A 12074-nucleotide genomic window follows, 5' to 3' on the forward strand; every position below is an offset into this window, starting at 1 on the left:
AGAAAGAAAGCTCCAAACAATCAGGGATTTTGTGTGCTTTGTTCAATCTCTGATTTTCAGTTCCCAGAAGAGCGCCTAGCAAGCACATCATAGGTGCTTAATAAACACTCGCTGAATGAATGCTTGGATCTTTGGGGGCCCTCTATTAACCCCAGGGGAGACAAGCAGAACTGCTGGAGGAAGCCCCTCCTCTTCTTCCACTCTTCCCTGCCTCCGCTGCTTTTTCAAACGCCCTGGTGAGGATGCTGGTAACCCACGTGCGAGAAGGGATTCACTTCCTGGCTTTGTTTCTTTTCAAGTTTTCCTCACACGGTTTATACATCTCACTGAAGGAGCAGAAGTGACCACATTCACTCTGAGTGGTTATTACCACATTCACAGATGGTCCCTTTCAAATCCGGTGGTCTCTGTCTAATGCTGGGGAAACCATCTGCCAGAATGCCTTTGGTCATTTCAGGAAGAGAATGTCTCACTGCTATTTAAGAATAGGAATTGTGTGTGACAGTTTGGTAACTGATGATGCTTCATAATGCAGATTATCGATGATCCTCAGGCATCTGGTTTCCCCAGAGGGTGATGGGATCCTGGTAACTATTTAGGGGCAGGAATCCAGGAGCACTGCACTCTTCCTGTCCTCAACTGGAGATGCTCCAAATCTGCTTGCCAGTTCTTTCTGCAAAGTTGCTTCTGCAAACACTTTCCCAGGGAAGGGCCCACGTCCTCAGAAGGGTATGGAGAGGAAAGCTGAGCTGGGACTGTCAGCATGGTTCAGCTTCCCTTTCTGAATTATCTTCAAGCAAGTCTGCCATATTACTTGTGTAATTCATCGCCCTGTTCCATGAATGAAATTCCATGAGTTGCTCCCCAGGGATGCTGATGTTTTACTGCAGGAGAGAGCACATTTCCCAACCCACAAAATAGCTCTGGCAGAAACTGAAGTTTGTGGCCGAATATATATCATGGTTCCGAGAAACCAATAGGCAGATATGCAAATGAATAAAATATTTGAAAATATATATTTACATATGGATGTATATATCTTGTTCATTAAATAATTGGCACAATAAGAAGAACATGTCTAAACTTGTCTTAGTTACATAAAAGAAAAATTGATAAATAGAAAGATGTATTCTATTTCTGGATGAAAGGACTCTTTTAACACTTTTATTTCTACTGGAATTAATTTATAAACTTGGTACAATTCCAATTAAATTTCTAATGAAAATTTTCTTTGAAAAATGGCTAAGCAGTTCTAAAGTTTATTTGGAAGAGAAAATAGATGAGAACAATCAATAAATGGAAAGGATAAGTCATGAGTGGTATGTGCACTGACAGACATGAGAAATGATACATTATATAAGGTTGAATATACTAATTATCCTGAGGTGAGCATCATATATTGCATACAGGTATTGATATTCAACCCTGTACCCCACACATATGTACAATCAACTATGTGACAATAAAAAATAAATTAGAAAAAATAAAACCTATAACAAAGTGACAAAAATTAAAACTAAATGAGCGATGGCTGGTTAGCTCCGTTGGTTAGAGTGTGGTTCTGATAACACCAAGGTCCAGGGTTCAATCCTTGCCAGCTGCCGAAACAGAACAAAACAAATAAACCTCAAGGACATTAGGGCAACAGTAAATAAACGTCAGTGGAGCAGAATACAAGACTGAAGAGGTACTAATACATGTAGAAATTTTGTCTCTTATAAAAGGGGCATTTTAATAACTGTTTCTGACATATTCAATTATTAATTTTTAAAAATCTCTTCTTACATGATATAGCAAAATAAATTTCAGAAATAAACATTAGGTAATAGCCCTAAAATTAATTATAATAAATACAGATGAATATTTTGGAAGTTCAGGAGGGCCTAAATAAACTTACTACAAGGCAGAAAACATGAAAGGAGTACCTTCTAAGTTGACTGTATAAAAATAGTTTCATAGTTTTGCATGACAAAAAATCCCATGGATGAGGCCAGCTGAGAAAAGTATTTACAGCATATTTGACAGAAGGGTTTATATCCCTGTTATATAAGGAACTCTTAAAATTCAATAAGAAAAAGACTTTGTATTAGTTTCCTGTGGCTGTCTAATGAATTACCAGAAACTAGAAGGCTTAAAACACAGAAATTTATTCTCTTAAAATTCTAGTGGACAGACGTCCACAATCAAGATGTTAGCAAAGGTCAGGTAAAGGGCATAAAGAAAAATCATGGTTTGTAACAATGAACATTCTAATAATTGAAAAAAAAAAAAAAAAAAAAGATGTTAGCAAAGCTGTTCTCTCCCCAAAGGGAAGAACTCTTCCTTGCCTCTTCCAGCTTCTGGTGACTTCAGGCATTGTGGCTTGAGGCTGCATAACTCTAATCTCTTCCTCCATCTTCACATGGCATTTTTCTGTGTCTTCTCTCTTCTGTCTGTTATAAAGACACCTGTCATTGGGTTTAGGCCCCCCCAGATGATCCAAGACGATCTCATGTCAAGATTCTTAATATAATTACATGTTTTTCCAAATGAGGTCACATTTACAGGTTCTGGGGGTTAGAACATGGACATATCTTTCTGGAGGCCACCATTCAACCCACTGCAAACCTCAATACAAAAATGGACAAAGGATATTAGATTTCACAAGAAAAGAAATATTGAATTTCATCAATAATCAAATGCAACTTAAAATGATAAAACACCATTTTTTAGTAATCTCAATTGCCGATTTCCAATATTGGTGAGAACACAAGGAAATAAGAGCTCTCCCTATGTGCTTCCAGAAATTACAAATTGCCACAGCCTATCTGAAGGACAATGTGGTATGTATGTTAAAATCATCAAAACTAGGTCCTCCATTAGACATCAGGAATTCTCAGTAAGACCTACCACATGAATGTGCATCGTAATGTATTAATAATACTAAAATAATGTAAACAACCTAAATGCTCAATGATAGGAGACAGGTTAAATGAATTATCATATGTCATAAATAAAAATGGTAGAAGAATATTTAAAAGCATGAGAAAATTTTTAATATAAAATGTATGATTAAAGCAGGTTATAAAAGTGTCAACATCTGTGTCAAGATGGTGAGTGGAGCACATTCTAAGTCCCCTCTCTCCTACCCCACACCTTATTATTACATGCATGGATGAAATATCAAAATACTGGTTAGGTAATAAATAGCTGACCTCAAAAGAAAGAGAAAGAAATCCTCTGTGCCATAAGTGGAAAGGGTGACATAGCATTGTGTGGGAGCTAATACTGTGCTTTCCAAGTTATAACCAGTTCATGCAGGCAAGTTGGGAGCCAGAAACACACTGCCCATTCCCACTTGGAAGAAAGGACAGTCCACAACTGTACACCAAAGACAGATGGAAAATGTCACTCACATGATGGAAACCCTAAACCTAGCAGTATCTCTGTACGATGTGGAAATACAGAACTGAGCCACTGACAGGAGACCTAGTTCAGAACTTTGTGATCCCTCTGGGGCTCTATAAGAGACAAACTCAAAACCCTATGGGAGAAAAAAATGAAAAATGAAACAAAACAAAACAATAAACTCTATAGGGAAGCCTATAGGGTTGGACTCTGTAGGATCCAAGCAAGAAAGGATTCCTACAGAAGAGTAGCTCTGAATTTTCTGGTTTGGTCTCAGGACCCACTCTTCACTCTTAAAAATTATTAATGACAAAAGAGCTTTTATTTTTGTGGGTTATATCTATTGATATTTACCATATTAGGAACTAAAACTGAGAAAATTTTTAAAACACAAGAATCTGCAAGAGTACATTCCATTAACCTTCAGAGCAATGATGTCACTACACATCATGAATTCTCCGTTAAATGCCACTATACACTCACAAAAAAATGGGACTGAAAATGTAAAGTAACAATTTTCTATTGTTATGAAAATTGTTTTGACTTCACAGATTCCTTGAATGGTCTTGTGGGTTTCCTGGGAATCACCAAGCCACACTTTGAGAACCACTTCTATAGAAGATATGCTCACACCCAAGAATTACTAAATATATGATGAAGTCCTGTACTATTTAAGATAGTCACTAACCCAGCAAATGGGGAAATTCACACCCAAAGAATCAGAGATAATGCAGTGATCTGAGAAGGAATTCAAATCCAAATGTGCTAAATTAGTCATATCACAGAGGATTTTTAGGGCAGCAAAACCATTCTATATGATACTATAATGGTTAGTACAGGACATATGCATTAGGCAAAATCTATAGAACTGTACAATACATAGAGAGAATCCTAATATAAAGTTAAGTTAATAATAATGCATCAGTATTGATTTATAATTGTAACACATGTAGCACACTAACGTAACATGTTGATAATAGAAGAAACTATATATGTGGGGGGGTGGGGACTATCCATACTTTTTGCTCAGTTTTTCTGTAAAACTAAAACTGCTATAAAAATAAAGAGAAAAAAATAGCAAATACTTCAGAAGAGTCAATTAAGATGAGGTCTAATAAGAAACCATAAAATTGGAGTGTTAGTAGATTGGTATCACTAACGATCTTTATCAGAGCAGTTAAGGGTGGAAGCAGGATGGATAATGGCACACGACATTTACCACAGTGATTCTCAATCTTGGGTAACCTATGGACCATTTTTAAAGGAAAAACTATCATGTGACTTAAATGATCTTTATCACGCTACTTAAGTATTTACAAACCTGAAACCATGAATAAACTATTTCCAAAAAATACAAATTAAACATATAAGTATAAAATTTAAATTTAAAAAATCATATGGTCATGCATCTGTACAGTCTAAAGATTGGAAATATAATTGGTGATTGTTAATAGTGAGCATTTCTGGGTGGTGGAAATACACACGGTTTTTATTTTATTCTTTGCGGCTTTCTGAATTTTTCAATTATTTCTTTTTTTCCCAATTTTTTTGTTTTGATAGAGTACATATAACATAAAATTTACCATTTTAACCATTTTTAAATGTGCAGTCAGTGGTATTAAATGCATTCATAATGTTGTGTCACCACTATCCTTCCCCATAACTCTTTTCATCTTTTAAAACTGAAACTCTTTACCCACTAAACAATAATTCCCTATTCTCCCCTCCCCCAGCCCCTGGCAACCACTATTCTACTTTCTGTTTATATAATTTTGACTACTCTAAATATCTCATATAAGTGGAATCATATGGTATTTGTATTTTTGTGACTGGCACATTTTACTTAGCATAATCTCTTTGAGGTTCATCCATGTTGTAGCATGTATTTGATTTTCCTTTGTTTTTAAGGCTGAATAACATTCCATAGTAACTACATACCACATTTTGCTTACCTATTCATCTGCTAATAGATATTTGGGTTTCTTCCATGTTTTAGCTGTTGTGAATAATGCTGCTATGAACATAGGTGTACAAGTATCTCTTCAAGACGCTGCTTTCAATTCTTTTGTGTATATGCTCAGAAGTGGAATTGATGTATCATATGGTAATTCTATTTTTAATTTTTTGAGGAACCACCATACTGTTTTCCACAGTGCTGTACCATTTTATATTTCTGCCAGCAGCACTCAAGGGTTCCAATTTCTCCAAATCCTTGCCAATATTCTGTTTTTAATTTTTTAATTTTTATTTTTTATAGTAGCCATCCTATTGGGTGCAAGGTGGTCCAATTATTTCTTAAATAAGCATGTTTTAGTTTTGTAATCAGAAAGAAAATTGCTGTACTAGATTGAGCTCAGACACTTCTCTAAAGGAGGACACTGCCCACTTTGACTCACTTGAGATATTCCTTCTCTCAGGAGGTCTAGGACCTTCAGAGAAAAGTTCACATATGTAAACAGGTTTGTTATTTGGGTAAGGCCTTTAGATTTCACTGTTGTGGAATTGGTGGAGATTTAGACAACTGCTGAGGCCGAGTTTACCCGGACTCATAAGATTCATTCTTCATAAAGCAAATTAGTTGTGTCAAAATTGCTTAAAAAGAATGTTAATATACAGTACTTAAAATCAAACTTTCCAGGCTCTTTGAATGACATTACTTAAAAATATGCAGATATGCTAAATACTCTCTATTTTTGTAGCAAGTCTGCTTAAAAGTCATAAGAGACTACATTTTGAAAACAGTTTCAATTTTAATAGACTTGAAATACTGTATTTTATTTTAGAAATGTTATTTTAATGTAGATTTTTTACCTTCCATTCTACTTCTCTCAATTAATTCTAATTAGCGAGTTTTATGGTATTTTATAATAGAGACATTAGAATTTTAAAGGATCTTAGCATTCATCTTAATATGGTATTTCCCATAGTGTATAATAAGAGCTGCTCATTGGTGTCATGTTGAGGACAAAGAATTCTGTTACTAGGAAAGTTTGGGAATGATTGGGAAACAAATTTAAACAAGGGTCTTTACTACAGGCTTTGCATATGAAGCATCCTAGAGAAGAACAAATGGAGTATGAGATAGAAACTTCCCAAATTTATCTGACCATAGAACTTTTTCCTCTCAGAGCACCTTAGGACCACATATTGCAGATTGTGCTTTGGGGAAATGCTGATGCAGAAAACTCTCTCATGAGGAAAGGGGGATCAGAGAGTTGGACCTCTTATGATGCTTGTGTTCTCATTTAATAACATTGCTTTATTTCTTTTTCTTTTTTTATTGAAACATAATTGATTACACATGTTTGTGGGTACAGGGTTGAATATCAATGCCTGTGTACAATATGTGTACAAATCAGGATAATTAGTATATTCATCATCACAAAACATAATCATTCTTTGTGTCCATTAACCAATTTCTTGCTAATCCCCCTCCCTCTCCCCATTTCCCGCCTCTAGTAACCACAGTTTGAAAAACATTGCTTTATAGTTTTCTGTTTCACTGGTTTTTGTTTTCAGTGAGCTTACATTCTAATAAAGAAGACTATTGCATATATCATAACCATATGGAAGACATGACTGAATGCCAGGAGGAAACAGCTGGGAAGATGTGATTAGATTAAGTAATAATGAAAGAAAATCATTTTATGAAAGAGTAGGCTTTTGAACTGCACCTGGAATGGGAATTTACACAGATGGGTAGTTTAGAGGGTTGGAGGGCAAGAGGCATCCTTAAATGATAAACATGTCAAAGATTTGCACAGGCTGGGATGATGGGTCAGCACCTATTTTTTCATCTCAGAAATGTGCTTAGAGTGGAAAGCTCCATGGACAGCCTCCCCCAACCCCACCCACTTCACAAAGGAGTCCCATGTAGTCTAGTGTACCTGAATTGGGAGGAAGGTGTGGCGTCAAGGATGAAGCGTGGGCACAATTCTCCAATCAGCTGGCAATTCGATCTCCATTTGTCTTCTGTGTTGAATGTGTCTGTTAGATCAAAGCTTAGGAGGGGAAGAGGGTTGTGACATAATGGGCCCCTCTGCCCAAACTCCACACACTAGACATCAGCAAGTACTCTAAAAGATCCCTATTCTACTGGCATGGGGGCTGTCTTCTACCACAGCTTTGCTGTTTCAGATCTCTATTTCCATCACAGGCTCCCATTTCCACAAAAGGTAGCAGATGTAGTGGTTAAGTGGTTGGGATCCGAAGCAGGATTGCCTGAGTTTGAATTCTTACTGGGAAGGTTTCAGTTCCCTGTCCATAAAATGGGAATTTTAAAAGGACCTGCTCCATATGATTGTTGTGAGGATTATTGAGCAATAATACATTTGAGGTGCTTAGCACATGGCTGACAGAATAGTAGGTGAGCTACTGCTACTGCTATCATTACCCTGTGAGCACACAATGGCTTTAAAGCTGTGTTGATACAGTTATTAGAACAATGGACTCTCCCAGCATCCAGAAGATTCTAGAAAGTTTTAGGAAGAAGTAGCTATCTAAGATCTTTTGATTATGGTTGTGATGAAGGTTAAAGCAGAAGGAAAGACTGAAGGTTTGGGCAGCCTGAGGAAACTGAGAGAAACATCTGTATATGTGTACGTGTGAGTTGTGTATGGTGAGAGCTTGTGAAGCATTGTTTTAGAATAGGTATGTAGTGTTACGAGATCCATGCTGTTTGCTGTGAACCATCAAAGAAGAAAGCTAAAACTCTGTTTTGCTATAACAACTCATTTATGTATATAACTTGTTATATTTTTTATATGTGCACAAAATGATTGTTAGGCACGATGATTGTGCATATCATTGAATATATCAGATACATTTCACTGTCATTGTCATTTGGCTTAAATAGCTACTTCTATAATGTAGTTTTTAATCAGCTGTGGGTGTCCTACAGCTTAGTGTGATGAGCAGGCACCTAAACAAGGATTTATTCAGTGCTTGTTGGGGAAGATACTGTTCATGCCCTGCCCTGATACTCCTGGATCCACCTCACTGTCTCTGTGCCTTTGGGGCTACTAGCCAGCACCCATACCTCTTGTTCGAGGACTGCCTTTGGGCTACTGGAACTGCTTTTCCTTTCAGTGCAGAGAGCAGAAAGCATCTGCATCCCACCCTTGCCCCGGGTGGCCCTTGGCTGAGAGTTGACAGGTGTGGGAGTAGGAAAGCCTAGCACCTTTGCCTTGGGTGGGGAGTAACTCTGAGCCTGAACTTACATTCCAGAGTTCCTCTGCGGGATCAGGCTGAAGCTTGCTCCACAGGACTCTGCCTGAAGTTGCAGTCCTGCTTTCCCCACTCCCTTACTTTTTAATAAATGATTTGCACCTGGCTCCTTTTGGCAGGTCTGTTTCTGGGGAACCTGAATGAAAAGCACTTAATAAATGTCAAATTCTGTCCTAAAAACAGTCTACATAAGTCATTTAATCTTTGCAACACTGTAAGATAGTTATTATTATTCTTATTTCATGGAAAAGGAAACCGACTTGAATAAATGAGAAGGGGCGTCATGAGCTAACAGGAGGTTGGTAGCGTTTCTGTGCTTTGCCTACTTTCCTGTCGTCCTGGCTCACTAACATCTTACTTAACATGACTATGTTATCTTCTGAAGTACAGCCACCATCTTGGAGTAGTTTATCTGAACAAACAAGACCACATTTTATAATTATGATCCATATAAAGATAATCACCAGTGAAAGATATCACAATTGTCCTTATGTCAGAACCTGCAAGATGATTTAGAGAAGAGGTTATAAAACAATTTTAGTATAGGGAAAAAAAAGTTACTAGAATGACTAAGAAGAAGGCTGTGGCTTTTACTAAGACCCCAGCAAGAGCACTGTGTAACACACATGAGGACAAGGGGAAGCCTTTAAGGTCATACCCACCTAAGCTTGAGCCCAGCACCTCCTCCAACAAGCTTCGTGAGCTTGGGCTAATTTTTCAATCTCTCTAGGCCCTAATTTTCTCATCTGTAAGGTGGAGACTATAATATCTGTTCTGTACAATTGAAGTAAGGATTAAATAAAAGAATAAAAGAATATATGTAAAGTTCTTAGCACAATGCTTGGCAAATAGTAAGCACTAAATCAAGCTAGCTTGTTTTGTTATGTTTTTCATTGATATGGTGCCTGGCATATATTATGTGGTATAACTTGGTAATTCATTCCAGAAACAAAAGTATATTGTCTGCAAACATTGATAATGCTATAAGCAGCTGCTCGTAGACCTTGTAGGCCACACCTGGTGTATAGGCCCCACCTTGAGAACTGCTGCTTTAATTCAGGTATAACCTTCTGTTGATCTGAAAGAAGAAACTAAGGCAAAAATATATAAAACAAGGAGTTTATCTGGGCCCGGATCAAGAACTGCAGCCCAGGAGTCACAAATTCAAGTTGCCCTGAACATGTGCTCTGCTTGGCAGCAGTTACAGATACTTTTATAGGGAAAAAGGAGAAGTTGAAGGGGGCAGTTCCAAAGTTGTTTGCCAAGAGTTTACATTGGTTCACTAAAATAACACAAGCTACTGCTTGGCTATACATTGCTCTTTGCATCATAAATTCCAGGAATGTTGCAACAGAGAAAGAGTGAGGGTCACACTGTACAAGTTGTGATAACATTGGGTAATTTGTCCCCATTGGTGATGGATACTGTAGCTAAAAACTGTCTTTTTATATATATATAAACATACTTTATTTTTTACTTAACGCAAATGCTTCCACTGCTGATACATTTGGTCTGTTAGCTATGTAAATGATGTTCTATAATTTGGTCCCACTGCAATGGAAACAAAAACATTTCTGAATGGGGAAATTTAGATAAGTAACAAAAATTTTTATAATCATTAACAAGACTTTATCCTTAATATAATGACTTTATTAAAAACAAGGAATACAAGGATATCCTATCTTTCTTTTTTTGTAATTTGTAAATGCCTTCTGATATGTATTCCTTTTTTTATTATTGGTTAGTAATATTCATGAGATCCAAAGTTGATTGTCACCCCTCATGCCCAAGATATGAAGGCCAGATCCATGCTGGCAGCATGTCCATTACCACAACTTGCGATTGTACCCCTTGTCCCCACTCAGTTATCCTCAACCACCCTCCCCCCCCCTTTCCCCACTCCACTTTGTATCCCAAGGTATGTTCTCTCCCTCCCAATGCACTACTGTGGTCTTTCTTTCCTTCCTTCTTTCTCTCTTAGCTCCCACTTATGAGTGAGCACATTCGGTATTTATCCCTCTGTGCTTTGCTTATTTCACTCAACATAAGTTTCTTCAGGCTCATCCATGTTGTTGCAAATGGGAGAATTTCATTCTTTTTTATGGCAGAGTAGTATTCCATGGTGTATATATACCATAGTTTCCTTATCCACTCATCCATCGATGGACATTTAGGTAAAACCTGTCTTTTAGCAATTATCCTGGATATGGGTGAGGGGGACGTGACTGAAGCCCTGTGCTCACATCTCTCTGAGTCTGATAAGTGTAGCAGACCTCACATTGCTCAAATTGTTCTGAGCTACTTTTCTTTCTCACTTCCGACACAGATATCAATCAGCCATTTCCCTGACAATCTCTGGAATAAGCCAAGCTTTTTACATTTTTCCATTTACCATAGAGAGGTAATAGCCAAGCATCCTGCATATTTTCCAAGATTGCTTTATAAGGATGATACAAACTTGTTTTTTTGTTTAACTTTGTATTTTGAGATCATTGTAGATCACATGCAGTTGTAAGAAATAATAGAGAGATCCCCTACACCCCTCACCCAGTTAACCCCAATGGCAACAGCTACAAACATAAGACTTTAAACAGAATTTTTGCATAAGTGTTCATACTTGCCCTTATTTATGAAAGAGCACTGAAAACCTTCTTTGCTTTAGCAAGACTACAAACTACAAAACCAATTCTCTTCCCTCAAGGATCTGAAAACTTAGCTGGAGCTTCAATTTTGGGGATGAGGAAACTTGAGTCAAAAAAAGAACTTACAGAGCATAGTGCTGATAACAGCAAGATCCAAGGCTAAATCTCTTTACCAGCCAGACACCAAAAAACAAAAAGAAAGAACTTACATATGCACATGTCTTGTTTTGGTCCAGAATTTTTTTTTGAAACAGAAGTGTTTAATTGTAAAACTCTTTTTTATTTAATTTTTTTCGTTGCTCAAGTGATAAGATCACTTAGGGAGTTAGAATTGTCCACTTTTCCAATCATAACCATGACCTTCAAGACACCACGCCTGACACCTCTTATAGAGGTGGCCCCCACACAAGGAAATTTTTGGGGGGTGAAAGCTCCTTGAGGCATGTGGGAAGAATATCTGTGGCTGGGAACAAAAGCAGAAAAGCTATATGCAGTCAATTTACTTATAATATCTTAGAAAGAGCTATCGCAGAAGCTTCCCATGACACAAAGGTGCTGGGGCAGCACGTTAACGGTGGTTCAGGCTCTGCTTTCTTTGGATCTCCCTCGGGGCTGGTTCCAGTGCTGACTGTGTCCAGGAGGCAGCTGGTGTGCAGTGTCCGATGTCATCATCCGTTCTGTGGATAGGATAGCAGTTGGCTCTATTTATTGTGTGAAATGTTTTAATTTTGCTGTTAATGTTTAAAGGAGGAAATGTCTCTCCATTTCAACATTGTTTATCACTGTCCTCTCTCCTCCTTCTTTCTCTTTTTTCCATTC

This window comes from Cynocephalus volans, chromosome 2 (assembly GCF_027409185.1).
Source record: "Cynocephalus volans isolate mCynVol1 chromosome 2, mCynVol1.pri, whole genome shotgun sequence".
NCBI lineage: Eukaryota > Metazoa > Chordata > Mammalia > Dermoptera > Cynocephalidae > Cynocephalus > Cynocephalus volans.